This window comes from Electrophorus electricus, chromosome 13, assembly GCF_041902795.1.
Source record: "Electrophorus electricus isolate QZ-2024a chromosome 13, ASM4190279v1, whole genome shotgun sequence".
Classification (NCBI taxonomy): Eukaryota; Metazoa; Chordata; class Actinopteri; order Gymnotiformes; family Gymnotidae; genus Electrophorus; species Electrophorus electricus.
In genome coordinates, this window is record NC_137509.1 from 23,428,036 (window position 1) to 23,445,041 (window position 17,006).

Genomic DNA, 17,006 nt, shown 5'->3' on the forward strand with positions numbered 1-17,006 from the left:
CTGTATGTGAAGTGCAGTGATTCATCAAAAAACTATCTGTTAGCACCTTGGACTACGAGATGCTGTAAGCTTCTCTTGCATCACTTTAATTTACTGTCAAGATGACATGCTAGGATGTGAAGTGCAGTGATTAATTTAAAAAACTATCTGTTAGCACCTGGGAATAGCAGATGCTGTAAATTTTTGTTGCATCACTTTAATTTAATCTGCAACTGACAAGCTTGTATGTGAAGTGTACAGATTAAATGGAAATGTTTTAGTACCAGGGAATAGCAGGTGCTGTAAGATTTTATTGCATCCCTTTAATTTATGTTCAAGCTATCATGTTCAAATTTGAAGTGCAGTGAATAATTAACTCAGACTATCTGTTAGCACCTGGGAATAGCAGATGCTGTAAGTTTTTTTTGCATCACTTTCATTTACTCTCCAACTCACATGCCTGAATGTGAAGTGCAGTGATTCATCAAAAAACTGTCTGTTAGTGCCTCCGTATACCAGATGTTGTAAGCTTTTATTGCATCATTTAATTTACATTCAAGATAACATTCTAGAATGTCAAGTGCAGGGATTAATAAAAAAAATTCTCAGATTGGTCTTTGATCATATTTGCTATGATTAGGCAATTTGAGTAAGTGTGTAAGGCTTACCGCCACACCAGCTTGAGAACGCCAAATCTCATCTGACCTTGGAAGCTAAGCAAGTTTGGGCCTGGATAGTACTGAGGTGGGACCCTACCTAGGAATACCAGGTGCTGTAAGCTTTTCTTGCATCACTTTAATTTACTTTCAAGCTGACATGCTCAAATGTGAAGTGCAGTCATTAATAAAAAAAACTATCTGTTAGCACCTGGGAATAGCCGATGCTGTAAGTTTTTTTTGTATCACTTTCATTTACTCTCCAACTCACATGCCTGAATGTGAAGTGCAGTGATTCATCAAAAAACTATCTGTTAGCACCTTGGACTACGAGATGCTGTAAGCTTCTCTTGCATCACTTTAATTTACTGTCAAGATGACATGCTAGGATGTGAAGTGCAGTGATTAATTTAAAAAACTATCTGTTAGCACCTGGGAATAGCAGATGCTGTAAATTTTTGTTGCATCACTTTAATTTAATCTGCAACTGACAAGCTTGTATGTGAAGTGTACAGATTAAATGGAAATGTTTTAGTACCAGGGAATAGCAGGTGCTGTAAGATTTTATTGCATCCCTTTAATTTATGTTCAAGCTATCATGTTCAAATTTGAAGTGCAGTGAATAATTAACTCAGACTATCTGTTAGCACCTGGGAATAGCAGATGCTGTAAGTTTTTTTTGCATCACTTTCATTTACTCTCCAACTCACATGCCTGAATGTGAAGTGCAGTGATTCATCAAAAAACTGTCTGTTAGTGCCTCCGTATACCAGATGTTGTAAGCTTTTATTGCATCATTTAATTTACATTCAAGATAACATTCTAGAATGTCAAGTGCAGGGATTAATAAAAAAAAATGTCAGATTGGTCTTTGATCATATTTGCTATGATTAGGCAATTTGAGTAAGTGTTTAGGGCTTACCGCCACACCAGCTTGAGAACGCCCAATCTCATCTGACCTTGGAAGCTAAGCAAGTTTGGGCCTGGATAGTACTGAGGTGGGACCCTACCTAGGAATACCAGGTGCTGTAAGCTTTTCTTGCACCACTTTAATTTACTTTCAAGCTGACATGCTCAAATGTGAAGTGCAGTCATTAATAAAAAAAACTATCTGTTAGCACCTGGGAATAGCCGATGCTGTAAGTTTTTTTTGCATCACTTTCATTTACTCTCCAACTCACATGCCTGTATGTGAAGTGCAGTGATTCATCAAAAAACTATCTGTTAGCACCTTGGACTACGAGATGCTGTAAGCTTCTCTTGCATCACTTTAATTTACTGTCAAGATGACATGCTAGGATGTGAAGTGCAGTGATTAATTTAAAAAACTATCTGTTAGCACCTGGGAATAGCAGATGCTGTAAATTTTTGTTGCATCACTTTAATTTAATCTGCAACTGACAAGCTTGTATGTGAAGTGTACAGATTAAATGGAAATGTTTTAGTACCAGGGAATAGCAGGTGCTGTAAGATTTTATTGCATCCCTTTAATTTATGTTCAAGCTATCATGTTCAAATTTGAAGTGCAGTGAATAATTAAATCAGACTATCTGTTAGCACCTGGGAATAGCAGATGCTGTAAGTTTTTTTTGCATCACTTTCATTTACTCTCCAACTCACATGCCTGAATGTGAAGTGCAGTGATTCATCAAAAAACTGTCTGTTAGTGCCTCCGTATACCAGATGTTGTAAGCTTTTATTGCATCATTTAATTTACATTCAAGATAACATTCTAGAATGTCAAGTGCAGGGATTAATAAAAAAAATTGTCAGATTGGTCTTTGATCATATTTGCTATGATTAGGCAATTTGAGCAAGTGTGTAAGGCTTACCGCCACACCAGCTTGAGAACGCCCAATCTCATGTGACCTTGGAAGCTAAGCAAGTTTGGGCCTGGATAGTACTGAGGTGGGACCCTACCTAGGAATACCAGGTGCTGTAAGCTTTTCTTGCATCACTTTAATTTACTTTCAAGCTGACATGCTCAAATGTGAAGTGCAGTCATTAATAAAAAAAACTATCTGTTAGCACCTGGGAATAGCAGATGCTGTAAATTTTTGTTGCATCACTTTAATTTAATCTGCAACTGACAAGCTTGTATGTGAAGTGTACAGATTAAATGGAAATGTTTTAGTACCAGGGAATAGCAGGTGCTGTAAGATTTTATTGCATCCCTTTAATTTATGTTCAAGCTATCATGTTCAAATTTGAAGTGCAGTGAATAATTAACTCAGACTATCTGTTAGCACCTGGGAATAGCAGATGCTGTAAGTTTTTTTTGCATCACTTTCATTTACTCTCCAACTCACATGCCTGAATGTGAAGTGCAGTGATTCATCAAAAAACTGTCTGTTAGTGCCTCCGTATACCAGATGTTGTAAGCTTTTATTGCATCATTTAATTTACATTCAAGATAACATTCTAGAATGTCAAGTGCAGGGATTAATAAAAAAAATTCTCAGATTGGTCTTTGATCATATTTGCTATGATTAGGCAATTTGAGTAAGTGTTTAAGGCTTACCGCCACACCAGCTTGAGAATGCCCAATCTCATCTGACCTTGGAAGCTACGCAAGTTTGGGCCTGGATAGTACTGAGGTGGGACCCTACCTAGGAATACCAGGTGCTGTAAGCTTTTCTTGCATCACTTTAATTTACTTTCAAGCTGACATGCTCAAATGTGAAGTGCAGTCATTAATAAAAAAAACTATCTTTTAGCACCTGGGAATAGCCGATGCTGTAAGTTTTTTTTGCATCACTTTCATTTACTCTCCAACTCACATGCCTGAATGTGAAGTGCAGTGATTCATCAAAAAACTGTCTGTTAGTGCCTCCGTATACCAGATGTTGTAAGCTTTTATTGCATCATTTAATTTACATTCAAGATAACATTCTAGAATGTCAAGTGCAGGGATTAATAAAAAAAATTGTCAGATTGGTCTTTGATCATATTTGCTATGATTAGGCAATTTGAGCAAGTGTGTAAGGCTTACCGCCACACCAGCTTGAGAACGCCCAATCTCATGTGACCTTGGAAGCTAAGCAAGTTTGGGCCTGGATAGTACTGAGGTGGGACCCTACCTAGGAATACCAGGTGCTGTAAGCTTTTCTTGCATCACTTTAATTTACTTTCAAGCTGACATGCTCAAATGTGAAGTGCAGTCATTAATAAAAAAAACTATCTGTTAGCACCTGGGAATAGCAGATGCTGTAAATTTTTGTTGCATCACTTTAATTTAATCTGCAACTGACAAGCTTGTATGTGAAGTGTACAGATTAAATGGAAATGTTTTAGTACCAGGGAATAGCAGGTGCTGTAAGATTTTATTGCAACCCTTTAATTTATGTTCAAGCTATCATGATCAAATTTGAAGTGCAGTGAATAATTAACTCAGACTATCTGTTAGCACCTGGGAATAGCAGATGCTGTAAGTTTTTTTTGCATCACTTTCATTTACTCTCCAACTCACATGCCTGAATGTGAAGTGCAGTGATTCATCAAAAAACTGTCTGTTAGTGCCTCCGTATACCAGATGTTGTAAGCTTTTATTGCATCATTTAATTTACATTCAAGATAACATTCTAGAATGTCAAGTGCAGGGATTAATAAAAAAAATTGTCAGATTGGTCTTTGATCATATTTGCTATGATTAGGCAATTTGAGTAAGTGTGTAAGGCTTACCGCCACACCAGCTTGAGAACGCCAAATCTCATCTGACCTTGGAAGCTAAGCAAGTTTGGGCCTGGATAGTACTGAGGTGGGACCCTACCTAGGAATACCAGGTGCTGTAAGCTTTTCTTGCATCACTTTAATTTACTTTCAAGCTGACATGCTCAAATGTGAAGTGCAGTCATTAATAAAAAAAACTATCTGTTAGCACCTGGGAATAGCCGATGCTGTAAGTTTTTTTTGTATCACTTTCATTTACTCTCCAACTCACATGCCTGAATGTGAAGTGCAGTGATTCATCAAAAAACTATCTGTTAGCACCTTGGACTACGAGATGCTGTAAGCTTCTCTTGCATCACTTTAATTTACTGTCAAGATGACATGCTAGGATGTGAAGTGCAGTGATTAATTTAAAAAACTATCTGTTAGCACCTGGGAATAGCAGATGCTGTAAATTTTTGTTGCATCACTTTAATTTAATCTGCAACTGACAAGCTTGTATGTGAAGTGTACAGATTAAATGGAAATGTTTTAGTACCAGGGAATAGCAGGTGCTGTAAGATTTTATTGCATCCCTTTAATTTATGTTCAAGCTATCATGTTCAAATTTGAATTGCAGTGAATAATTAACTCAGACTATCTGTTAGCACCTGGGAATAGCAGATGCTGTAAGTTTTTTTTGCATCACTTTCATTTACTCTCCAACTCACATGCCTGAATGTGAAGTGCAGTGATTCATCAAAAAACTGTCTGTTAGTGCCTCCGTATACCAGATGTTGTAAGCTTTTATTGCATCATTTAATTTACATTCAAGATAACATTCTAGAATGTCAAGTGCAGGGATTAATAAAAAAAATTCTCAGATTGGTCTTTGATCATATTTGCTATGATTAGGCAATTTGAGTAAGTGTTTAAGGCTTACCGCCACACCAGCTTGAGAATGCCCAATCTCATCTGACCTTGGAAGCTACGCAAGTTTGGGCCTGGATAGTACTGAGGTGGGACCCTACCTAGGAATACCAGGTGCTGTAAGCTTTTCTTGCATCACTTTAATTTACTTTCAAGCTGACATGCTCAAATGTGAAGTGCAGTCATTAATAAAAAAAACTATCTTTTAGCACCTGGGAATAGCCGATGCTGTAAGTTTTTTTTGCATCACTTTCATTTACTCTCCAACTCACATGCCTGAATGTGAAGTGCAGTGATTCATCAAAAAACTGTCTGTTAGTGCCTCCGTATACCAGATGTTGTAAGCTTTTATTGCATCATTTAATTTACATTCAAGATAACATTCTAGAATGTCAAGTGCAGGGATTAATAAAAAAAATTGTCAGATTGGTCTTTGATCATATTTGCTATGATTAGGCAATTTGAGCAAGTGTGTAAGGCTTACCGCCACACCAGCTTGAGAACGCCCAATCTCATGTGACCTTGGAAGCTAAGCAAGTTTGGGCCTGGATAGTACTGAGGTGGGACCCTACCTAGGAATACCAGGTGCTGTAAGCTTTTCTTGCATCACTTTAATTTACTTTCAAGCTGACATGCTCAAATGTGAAGTGCAGTCATTAATAAAAAAAACTATCTGTTAGCACCTGGGAATAGCAGATGCTGTAAATTTTTGTTGCATCACTTTAATTTAATCTGCAACTGACAAGCTTGTATGTGAAGTGTACAGATTAAATGGAAATGTTTTAGTACCAGGGAATAGCAGGTGCTGTAAGATTTTATTGCAACCCTTTAATTTATGTTCAAGCTATCATGATCAAATTTGAAGTGCAGTGAATAATTAACTCAGACTATCTGTTAGCACCTGGGAATAGCAGATGCTGTAAGTTTTTTTTGCATCACTTTCATTTACTCTCCAACTCACATGCCTGAATGTGAAGTGCAGTGATTCATCAAAAAACTGTCTGTTAGTGCCTCCGTATACCAGATGTTGTAAGCTTTTATTGCATCATTTAATTTACATTCAAGATAACATTCTAGAATGTCAAGTGCAGGGATTAATAAAAAAAATTCTCAGATTGGTCTTTGATCATATTTGCTATGATTAGGCAATTTGAGTAAGTGTTTAAGGCTTACCGCCACACCAGCTTGAGAATGCCCAATCTCATCTGACCTTGGAAGCTACGCAAGTTTGGGCCTGGATAGTACTGAGGTGGGACCCTACCTAGGAATACCAGGTGCTGTAAGCTTTTCTTGCATCACTTTAATTTACTTTCAAGCTGACATGCTCAAATGTGAAGTGCAGTCATTAATAAAAAAAACTATCTTTTAGCACCTGGGAATAGCCGATGCTGTAAGTTTTTTTTGCATCACTTTCATTTACTCTCCAACTCACATGCCTGAATGTGAAGTGCAGTGATTCATCAAAAAACTATCTGTTAGCAGCTTGGACTACGAGATGCTGTAAGCTTCTCTTGCATCACTTTAATTTACTTTTAAGATGACATGCTAGGATGTGAAGTGCAGTGATTAATTAAAAAAAACTATCTGTTAGCACCTGGGAATAGCAGATGCTGTAAATTTTTGTTGCATCACTTTAATTTAATCTGCAACTGACAAGCTTGTATGTGAAGTGTACAGATTAAATGGAAATGTTTTAGTACCAGGGAATAGCAGGTGCTGTAAGATTTTATTGCATCCCTTTAATTTATGTTCAAGCTATCATGTTCAAATTTGAAGTGCAGTGAATAATTAACTCAGACTATCTGTTAGGACCTGGGAATAGCAGATGCTGTAAGTTTTTTTTGCATCACTTTCATTTACTCTCCAACTCACATGCCTGAATGTGAAGTGCAGTGATTCATCAAAAAACTGTCTGTTAGTGCCTCCGTATACCAGATGTTGTAAGCTTTTATTGCATCATTTAATTTACATTCAAGATAACATTCTAGAATGTCAAGTGCAGGGATTAATAAAAAAAATTGTCAGATTGGTCTTTGATCATATTTGCTATGATTAGGCAATTTGAGTAAGTGTGTAAGGCTTACCGCCACACCAGCTTGAGAACGCCAAATCTCATCTGACCTTGGAAGCTAAGCAAGTTTGGGCCTGGATAGTACTGAGGTGGGACCCTACCTAGGAATACCAGGTGCTGTAAGCTTTTCTTGCATCACTTTAATTTACTTTCAAGCTGACATGCTCAAATGTGAAGTGCAGTCATTAATAAAAAAAACTATCTGTTAGCACCTGGGAATAGCCGATGCTGTAAGTTTTTTTTGTATCACTTTCATTTACTCTCCAACTCACATGCCTGAATGTGAAGTGCAGTGATTCATCAAAAAACTATCTGTTAGCACCTTGGACTACGAGATGCTGTAAGCTTCTCTTGCATCACTTTAATTTACTGTCAAGATGACATGCTAGGATGTGAAGTGCAGTGATTAATTTAAAAAACTATCTGTTAGCACCTGGGAATAGCAGATGCTGTAAGTTTTTGTTGCATCACTTTAATTTAATCTGCAACTGACAAGCTTGTATGTGAAGTGTACAGATTAAATGGAAATGTTTTAGTACCAGGGAATAGCAGGTGCTGTAAGATTTTATTGCATCCCTTTAATTTATGTTCAAGCTATCATGTTCAAATTTGAAGTGCAGTGAATAATTAACTCAGACTATCTGTTAGCACCTGGGAATAGCAGATGCTGTAAGTTTTTTTTGCATCAATTTCATTTACTCTCCAACTCACATGCCTGAATGTGAAGTGCAGTGATTCATCAAAAAACTATCTGTTAGCACCTTGGACTACGAGATGCTGTAATCTTCTCTTGCATCACTTTAATTTACTTTCAAGCTGACATGCACAAATGTGAAGTGCAGTGATTAATAAAAAAAACTATCTGTTAGCACCTGGGAATAGCAGATGCTGTAAGTTTTTTTTGCATCACTTTCATTTACTCTCCAACTCACATGCCTGAATGTGAAGTGCAGTGATTCATCAAAAAACTGTCTGTTAGTGCCTCCGTATACCAGATGTTGTAAGCTTTTATTGCATCATTTAATTTACATTCAAGATAACATTCTAGAACGTCAAGTGCAGGGATTAATAAAAAAAATTCTCAGATTGGTCTTTGATCATATTTGCTATGATTAGGCAATTTGAGTAAGTGTTTAAGGCTTACCGCCACACCAGCTTGAGAACGCCCAATCTCATCTGACCTTGGAAGCTAAGCAAGATTGGGCCTGGATAGTACTGAGGTGGGACCCTACCTAGGAATACCAGGTGCTGTAAGCTTTTCTTGCATCACTTTAATTTACTTTCAAGCTGACATGCTCAAATGTGAAGTGCAGTCATTAATAAAAAAAACTATCTGTTAGCACCTGGGAATAGCCGATGCTGTAAGTTTTTTTTGCATCACTTTCATTTACTCTCCAACTCACATGCCTGAATGTGAAGTGCAGTGATTCATCAAAAAACTATCTGTTAGCACCTTGGACTACGAGATGCTGTAAGCTTCTCTTGCATCACTTTAATTTACTGTCAAGATGACATGCTAGGATGTGAAGTGCAGTGATTAATTAAAAAAACTATCTGTTAGCACCTGGGAATAGCAGATGCTGTAAGTTTTTGTTGCATCACTTTAATTTAATCTGCAACTGACAAGCTTGTATGTGAAGTGTACAGATTAAATAGAAATGTTTTAGTACCAGGGAATAGCAGGTGCTGTAAGATTTTATTGCATCCCTTTAATTTATGTTCAAGCTATCATGTTCAAATTTGAAGTGCAGTGAATAATTAACTCAAACTATCTGTTAGCACCTGGGAATAGCAGATGCTGTAAGTTTTTTTTGCATCACTTTCATTTACTCTCCAACTCACATGCCTGAATGTGAAGTGCAGTGATTCATCAAAAAACTGTCTGTTAGTGCCTCCGTATACCAGATGTTGTAAGCTTTTATTGCATCATTTAATTTACATTCAAGATAACATTCTAGAATGTCAAGTGCAGGGATTAATAAAAAAAATTGTCAGATTGGTCTTTGATCATATTTGCTATGATTAGGCAATTTGAGTAAGTGTGTAAGGCTTACCGCCACACCAGCTTGAGAACGCCAAATCTCATCTGACCTTGGAAGCTAAGCAAGTTTGGGCCTGGATAGTACTGAGGTGGGACCCTACCTAGGAATACCAGGTGCTGTAAGCTTTTCTTGCATCACTTTAATTTACTTTCAAGCTGACATGCTCAAATGTGAAGTGCAGTCATTAATAAAAAAAACTATCTGTTAGCACCTGGGAATAGCCGATGCTGTAAGTTTTTTTTGTATCACTTTCATTTACTCTCCAACTCACATGCCTGAATGTGAAGTGCAGTGATTCATCAAAAAACTATCTGTTAGCACCTTGGACTACGAGATGCTGTAAGCTTCTCTTGCATCACTTTAATTTACTGTCAAGATGACATGCTAGGATGTGAAGTGCAGTGATTAATTTAAAAAACTATCTGTTAGCACCTGGGAATAGCAGATGCTGTAAATTTTTGTTGCATCACTTTAATTTAATCTGCAACTGACAAGCTTGTATGTGAAGTGTACAGATTAAATGGAAATGTTTTAGTACCAGGGAATAGCAGGTGCTGTAAGATTTTATTGCATCCCTTTAATTTATGTTCAAGCTATCATGTTCAAATTTGAAGTGCAGTGAATAATTAACTCAGACTATCTGTTAGCACCTGGGAATAGCAGATGCTGTAAGTTTTTTTTGCATCACTTTCATTTACTCTCCAACTCACATGCCTGAATGTGAAGTGCAGTGATTCATCAAAAAACTATCTGTTAGCACCTTGGACTACGAGATGCTGTAATCTTCTCTTGCATCACTTTAATTTACTTTCAAGCTGACATGCACAAATGTGAAGTGCAGTGATTAATAAAAAAAACTATCTGTTAGCACCTGGGAATAGCAGATGCTGTAAGTTTTTTTTGCATCACTTTCATTTACTCTCCAACTCACATGCCTGAATGTGAAGTGCAGTGATTCATCAAAAAACTGTCTGTTAGTGCCTCCGTATACCAGATGTTGTAAGCTTTTATTGCATCATTTAATTTACATTCAAGATAACATTCTAGAATGTCAAGTGCAGGGATTAATAAAAAAAAATGTCAGATTGGTCTTTGATCATATTTGCTATGATTAGGCAATTTGAGTAAGTGTTTAGGGCTTACCGCCACACCAGCTTGAGAACGCCCAATCTCATCTGACCTTGGAAGCTAAGCAAGTTTGGGCCTGGATAGTACTGAGGTGGGACCCTACCTAGGAATACCAGGTGCTGTAAGCTTTTCTTGCACCACTTTAATTTACTTTCAAGCTGACATGCTCAAATGTGAAGTGCAGTCATTAATAAAAAAAACTATCTGTTAGCACCTGGGAATAGCCGATGCTGTAAGTTTTTTTTGCATCACTTTCATTTACTCTCCAACTCACATGCCTGTATGTGAAGTGCAGTGATTCATCAAAAAACTATCTGTTAGCACCTTGGACTACGAGATGCTGTAAGCTTCTCTTGCATCACTTTAATTTACTGTCAAGATGACATGCTAGGATGTGAAGTGCAGTGATTAATTTAAAAAACTATCTGTTAGCACCTGGGAATAGCAGATGCTGTAAATTTTTGTTGCATCACTTTAATTTAATCTGCAACTGACAAGCTTGTATGTGAAGTGTACAGATTAAATGGAAATGTTTTAGTACCAGGGAATAGCAGGTGCTGTAAGATTTTATTGCATCCCTTTAATTTATGTTCAAGCTATCATGTTCAAATTTGAAGTGCAGTGAATAATTAACTCAGACTATCTGTTAGCACCTGGGAATAGCAGATGCTGTAAGTTTTTTTTGCATCACTTTCATTTACTCTCCAACTCACATGCCTGAATGTGAAGTGCAGTGATTCATCAAAAAACTGTCTGTTAGTGCCTCCGTATACCAGATGTTGTAAGCTTTTATTGCATCATTTAATTTACATTCAAGATAACATTCTAGAATGTCAAGTGCAGGGATTAATAAAAAAAATTGTCAGATTGGTCTTTGATCATATTTGCTATGATTAGGCAACTTGAGTAAGTGTGTAAGGCTTACCGCCACACCAGCTTGAGAACGCCCAATCTCATGTGACCTTGGAAGCTAAGCAAGTTTGGGCCTGGATAGTACTGAGGTGGGACCCTACCTAGGAATACCAGGTGCTGTAAGCTTTTCTTGCATCACTTTAATTTACTTTCAAGCTGACATGCTCAAATGTGAAGTGCAGTCATTAATAAAAAAAACTATCTGTTAGCACCTGGGAATAGCAGATGCTGTAAATTTTTGTTGCATCACTTTAATTTAATCTGCAACTGACAAGCTTGTATGTGAAGTGTACAGATTAAATGGAAATGTTTTAGTACCAGGGAATAGCAGGTGCTGTAAGATTTTATTGCATCCCTTTAATTTATGTTCAAGCTATCATGTTCAAATTTGAAGTGCAGTGAATAATTAACTCAGACTATCTGTTAGCACCTGGGAATAGCAGATGCTGTAAGTTTTTTTTGCATCACTTTCATTTACTCTCCAACTCACATGCCTGAATGTGAAGTGCAGTGATTCATCAAAAAACTGTCTGTTAGTGCCTCCGTATACCAGATGTTGTAAGCTTTTATTGCATCATTTAATTTACATTCAAGATAACATTCTAGAATGTCAAGTGCAGGGATTAATAAAAAAAATTCTCAGATTGGTCTTTGATCATATTTGCTATGATTAGGCAATTTGAGTAAGTGTTTAAGGCTTACCGCCACACCAGCTTGAGAATGCCCAATCTCATCTGACCTTGGAAGCTACGCAAGTTTGGGCCTGGATAGTACTGAGGTGGGACCCTACCTAGGAATACCAGGTGCTGTAAGCTTTTCTTGCATCACTTTAATTTACTTTCAAGCTGACATGCTCAAATGTGAAGTGCAGTCATTAATAAAAAAAACTATCTTTTAGCACCTGGGAATAGCCGATGCTGTAAGTTTTTTTTGCATCACTTTCATTTACTCTCCAACTCACATGCCTGAATGTGAAGTGCAGTGATTCATCAAAAAACTATCTGTTAGCAGCTTGGACTACGAGATGCTGTAAGCTTCTCTTGCATCACTTTAATTTACTTTTAAGATGACATGCTAGGATGTGAAGTGCAGTGATTAATTAAAAAAAACTATCTGTTAGCACCTGGGAATAGCAGATGCTGTAAATTTTTGTTGCATCACTTTAATTTAATCTGCAACTGACAAGCTTGTATGTGAAGTGTACAGATTAAATGGAAATGTTTTAGTACCAGGGAATAGCAGGTGCTGTAAGATTTTATTGCATCCCTTTAATTTATGTTCAAGCTATCATGTTCAAATTTGAAGTGCAGTGAATAATTAACTCAGACTATCTGTTAGCACCTGGGAATAGCAGATGCTGTAAGTTTTTTTTGCATCACTTTCATTTACTCTCCAACTCACATGCCTGAATGTGAAGTGCAGTGATTCATCAAAAAACTGTCTGTTAGTGCCTCCGTATACCAGATGTTGTAAGCTTTTATTGCATCATTTAATTTACATTCAAGATAACATTCTAGAACGTCAAGTGCAGGGATTAATAAAAAAAATTCTCAGATTGGTCTTTGATCATATTTGCTATGATTAGGCAATTTGAGTAAGTGTTTAAGGCTTACCGCCACACCAGCTTGAGAACGCCCAATCTCATCTGACCTTGGAAGCTAAGCAAGATTGGGCCTGGATAGTACTGAGGTGGGACCCTACCTAGGAATACCAGGTGCTGTAAGCTTTTCTTGCATCACTTTAATTTACTTTCAAGCTGACATGCTCAAATGTGAAGTGCAGTCATTAATAAAAAAAACTATCTGTTAGCACCTGGGAATAGCCGATGCTGTAAGTTTTTTTTGCATCACTTTCATTTACTCTCCAACTCACATGCCTGAATGTGAAGTGCAGTGATTCATCAAAAAACTATCTGTTAGCACCTTGGACTACGAGATGCTGTAAGCTTCTCTTGCATCACTTTAATTTACTGTCAAGATGACATGCTAGGATGTGAAGTGCAGTGATTAATTAAAAAAACTATCTGTTAGCACCTGGGAATAGCAGATGCTGTAAGTTTTTGTTGCATCACTTTAATTTAATCTGCAACTGACAAGCTTGTATGTGAAGTGTACAGATTAAATAGAAATGTTTTAGTACCAGGGAATAGCAGGTGCTGTAAGATTTTATTGCATCCCTTTAATTTATGTTCAAGCTATCATGTTCAAATTTGAAGTGCAGTGAATAATTAACTCAAACTATCTGTTAGCACCTGGGAATAGCAGATGCTGTAAGTTTTTTTTGCATCACTTTCATTTACTCTCCAACTCACATGCCTGAATGTGAAGTGCAGTGATTCATCAAAAAACTATCTGTTAGCACCTTGGACTACGAGATGCTGTAATCTTCTCTTGCATCACTTTAATTTACTTTCAAGCTGACATGCACAAATGTGAAGTGCAGTGATTAATAAAAAAAACTATCTGTTAGCACCTGGGAATAGCAGATGCTGTAAGTTTTTTTTGCATCACTTTCATTTACTCTCCAACTCACATGCCTGAATGTGAAGTGCAGTGATTCATCAAAAAACTATCTGTTAGCACCTTGGACTACGAGATGCTGTAATCTTCTCTTGCATCACTTTAATTTACTTTCAAGCTGACATGCACAAATGTGAAGTGCAGTGATTAATAAAAAAAACTATCTGTTAGCACCTGGGAATAGCAGATGCTGTAAGTTTTTTTTGCATCACTTTCATTTACTCTCCAACTCACATGCCTGAATGTGAAGTGCAGTGATTCATCAAAAAACTGTCTGTTAGTGCCTCCGTATACCAGATGTTGTAAGCTTTTATTGCATCATTTAATTTACATTCAAGATAACATTCTAGAACGTCAAGTGCAGGGATTAATAAAAAAAATTGTCAGATTGGTCTTTGATCATATTTGCTATGATTAGGCAATTTGAGTCAGTGTTTAAGGCTTACCGCCACACCAGCTTGAGAACGCCCAATCTCATCTGACCTTGGAAGCTAAGCAAGTTTGGGCCTGGATAGTACTGAGGTGGGACCCTACCTAGGAATACCAGGTGCTGTAAGCTTTTCTTGCATCACTTTAATTTACTTTCAAGCTGACATGCTCAAATGTGAAGTGCAGTCATTAATAAAAAAAACTATCTGTTAGCACCTGGGAATAGCCGATGCTGTAAGTTTTTTTTGCATCACTTTCATTTACTCTCCAACTCACATGCCTGAATGTGAAGTGCAGTGATTCATCAAAAAACTATCTGTTAGCACCTTGGACTACGAGATGCTGTAAGCTTCTCTTGCATCACTTTAATTTACTGTCAAGATGACATGCTAGGATGTGAAGTGCAGTGATTAATTAAAAAAACTATCTGTTAGCACCTGGGAATAGCAGATGCTGTAAGTTTTTGTTGCATCACTTTAATTTAATCTGCAACTGACAAGCTTGTATGTGAAGTGTACAGATTAAATAGAAATGTTTTAGTACCAGGGAATAGCAGGTGCTGTAAGATTTTATTGCATCCCTTTAATTTATGTTCAAGCTATCATGTTCAAATTTGAAGTGCAGTGAATAATTAACTCAAACTATCTGTTAGCACCTGGGAATAGCAGATGCTGTAAGTTTTTTTTGCATCACTTTCATTTACTCTCCAACTCACATGCCTGAATGTGAAGTGCAGTGATTCATCAAAAAACTATCTGTTAGCACCTTGGACTACGAGATGCTGTAATCTTCTCTTGCATCACTTTAATTTACTTTCAAGCTGACATGCACAAATGTGAAGTGCAGTGATTAATAAAAAAAACTATCTGTTAGCACCTGGGAATAGCAGATGCTGTAAGTTTTTTTTGCATCACTTTCATTTACTCTCCAACTCACATGCCTGAATGTGAAGTGCAGTGATTCATCAAAAAACTGTCTGTTAGTGCCTCCGTATACCAGATGTTGTAAGCTTTTATTGCATCATTTAATTTACATTCAAGATAACATTCTAGAACGTCAAGTGCAGGGATTAATAAAAAAAATTGTCAGATTGGTCTTTGATCATATTTGCTATGATTAGGCAATTTGAGTCAGTGTTTAAGGCTTACCGCCACACCAGCTTGAGAACGCCCAATCTCATCTGACCTTGGAAGCTAAGCAAGTTTGGGCCTGGATAGTACTGAGGTGGGACCCTACCTAGGAATACCAGGTGCTGTAAGCTTTTCTTGCACCACTTTAATTTACTTTCAAGCTGACATGCTCAAATGTGAAGTGCAGTCATTAATAAAAAAAACTATCTGTTAGCACCTGGGAATAGCCGATGCTGTAAGTTTTTTTTGCATCACTTTCATTTACTCTCCAACTCACATGCCTGTATGTGAAGTGCAGTGATTCATCAAAAAACTATCTGTTAGCACCTTGGACTACGAGATGCTGTAAGCTTCTCTTGCATCACTTTAATTTACTGTCAAGATGACATGCTAGGATGTGAAGTGCAGTGATTAATTTAAAAAACTATCTGTTAGCACCTGGGAATAGCAGATGCTGTAAGTTTTTGTTGCATCACTTTAATTTAATCTGCAACTGACAAGCTTGTATGTGAAGTGTACAGATTAAATGGAAATGTTTTAGTACCAGGGAATAGCAGGTGCTGTAAGATTTTATTGCATCCCTTTAATTTATGTTCAAGCTATCATGTTCAAATTTGAAGTGCAGTGAATAATTAACTCAGACTATCTGTTAGCACCTGGGAATAGCAGATGCTGTAAGTTTTTTTTGCATCACTTTCATTTACTCTCCAACTCACATGCCTGAATGTGAAGTGCAGTGATTCATCAAAAAACTATCTGTTAGCACCTTGGACTACGAGATGCTGTAATCTTCTCTTGCATCACTTTAATTTACTTTCAAGCTGACATGCACAAATGTGAAGTGCAGTGATTAATAAAAAAAACTATCTGTTAGCACCTGGGAATAGCAGATGCTGTAAGTTTTTTTTGCATCACTTTCATTTACTCTCCAACTCACATGCCTGAATGTGAAGTGCAGTGATTCATCAAAAAACTGTCTGTTAGTGCCTCCGTATACCAGATGTTGTAAGCTTTTATTGCATCATTTAATTTACATTCAAGATAACATTCTAGAACGTCAAGTGCAGGGATTAATAAAAAAAATTCTCAGATTGGTCTTTGATCATATTTGCTATGATTAGGCAATTTGAGTAAGTGTTTAAGGCTTACCGCCACACCAGCTTGAGAACGCCCAATCTCATCTGACCTTGGAAGCTAAGCAAGATTGGGCCTGGATAGTACTGAGGTGGGACCCTACCTAGGAATACCAGGTGCTGTAAGCTTTTCTTGCATCACTTTAATTTACTTTCAAGCTGACATGCTCAAATGTGAAGTGCAGTCATTAATAAAAAAAACTATCTGTTAGCACCTGGGAATAGCCGATGCTGTAAGTTTTTTTTGCATCACTTTCATTTACTCTCCAACTCACATGCCTGAATGTGAAGTGCAGTGATTCATCAAAAAACTATCTGTTAGCACCTTGGACTACGAGATGCTGTAAGCTTCTCTTGCATCACTTTAATTTACTGTCAAGATGACATGCTAGGATGTGAAGTGCAGTGATTAATTAAAAAAACTATCTG

General features: G+C 37.1%; 19 pseudogenes; all 19 read left to right on the forward strand.

The window, feature by feature from the left end:
* The first annotated feature begins 641 nt into the window (after positions 1-641).
* On the forward strand, positions 642-760 carry LOC145650386 (5S ribosomal RNA; annotated as a pseudogene).
* A 791-nt stretch (positions 761-1,551) lies between these two features.
* LOC145648867 (5S ribosomal RNA) lies at positions 1,552-1,670 on the forward strand (annotated as a pseudogene).
* Positions 1,671-2,461: 791 nt separating this feature from the next.
* On the forward strand, positions 2,462-2,580 carry LOC145649930 (5S ribosomal RNA; annotated as a pseudogene).
* A 570-nt stretch (positions 2,581-3,150) lies between these two features.
* Positions 3,151-3,269, forward strand: LOC145643785 (5S ribosomal RNA; annotated as a pseudogene).
* A 352-nt stretch (positions 3,270-3,621) lies between these two features.
* Positions 3,622-3,740, forward strand: LOC145649931 (5S ribosomal RNA; annotated as a pseudogene).
* Positions 3,741-4,310: 570 nt separating this feature from the next.
* LOC145650387 (5S ribosomal RNA) lies at positions 4,311-4,429 on the forward strand (annotated as a pseudogene).
* Positions 4,430-5,220: 791 nt separating this feature from the next.
* LOC145643786 (5S ribosomal RNA) lies at positions 5,221-5,339 on the forward strand (annotated as a pseudogene).
* Positions 5,340-5,691: 352 nt separating this feature from the next.
* On the forward strand, positions 5,692-5,810 carry LOC145649932 (5S ribosomal RNA; annotated as a pseudogene).
* A 570-nt stretch (positions 5,811-6,380) lies between these two features.
* On the forward strand, positions 6,381-6,499 carry LOC145643787 (5S ribosomal RNA; annotated as a pseudogene).
* Positions 6,500-7,291: 792 nt separating this feature from the next.
* LOC145650389 (5S ribosomal RNA) lies at positions 7,292-7,410 on the forward strand (annotated as a pseudogene).
* Positions 7,411-8,422: 1,012 nt separating this feature from the next.
* LOC145649982 (5S ribosomal RNA) lies at positions 8,423-8,541 on the forward strand (annotated as a pseudogene).
* Positions 8,542-9,332: 791 nt separating this feature from the next.
* On the forward strand, positions 9,333-9,451 carry LOC145650390 (5S ribosomal RNA; annotated as a pseudogene).
* Positions 9,452-10,463: 1,012 nt separating this feature from the next.
* LOC145648868 (5S ribosomal RNA) lies at positions 10,464-10,582 on the forward strand (annotated as a pseudogene).
* Positions 10,583-11,373: 791 nt separating this feature from the next.
* On the forward strand, positions 11,374-11,492 carry LOC145649933 (5S ribosomal RNA; annotated as a pseudogene).
* Positions 11,493-12,062: 570 nt separating this feature from the next.
* On the forward strand, positions 12,063-12,181 carry LOC145643788 (5S ribosomal RNA; annotated as a pseudogene).
* Positions 12,182-12,973: 792 nt separating this feature from the next.
* On the forward strand, positions 12,974-13,092 carry LOC145649983 (5S ribosomal RNA; annotated as a pseudogene).
* Positions 13,093-14,325: 1,233 nt separating this feature from the next.
* LOC145648869 (5S ribosomal RNA) lies at positions 14,326-14,444 on the forward strand (annotated as a pseudogene).
* A 1,012-nt stretch (positions 14,445-15,456) lies between these two features.
* On the forward strand, positions 15,457-15,575 carry LOC145648870 (5S ribosomal RNA; annotated as a pseudogene).
* A 1,012-nt stretch (positions 15,576-16,587) lies between these two features.
* On the forward strand, positions 16,588-16,706 carry LOC145649984 (5S ribosomal RNA; annotated as a pseudogene).
* The last annotated feature ends 300 nt before the right edge of the window (positions 16,707-17,006 follow it).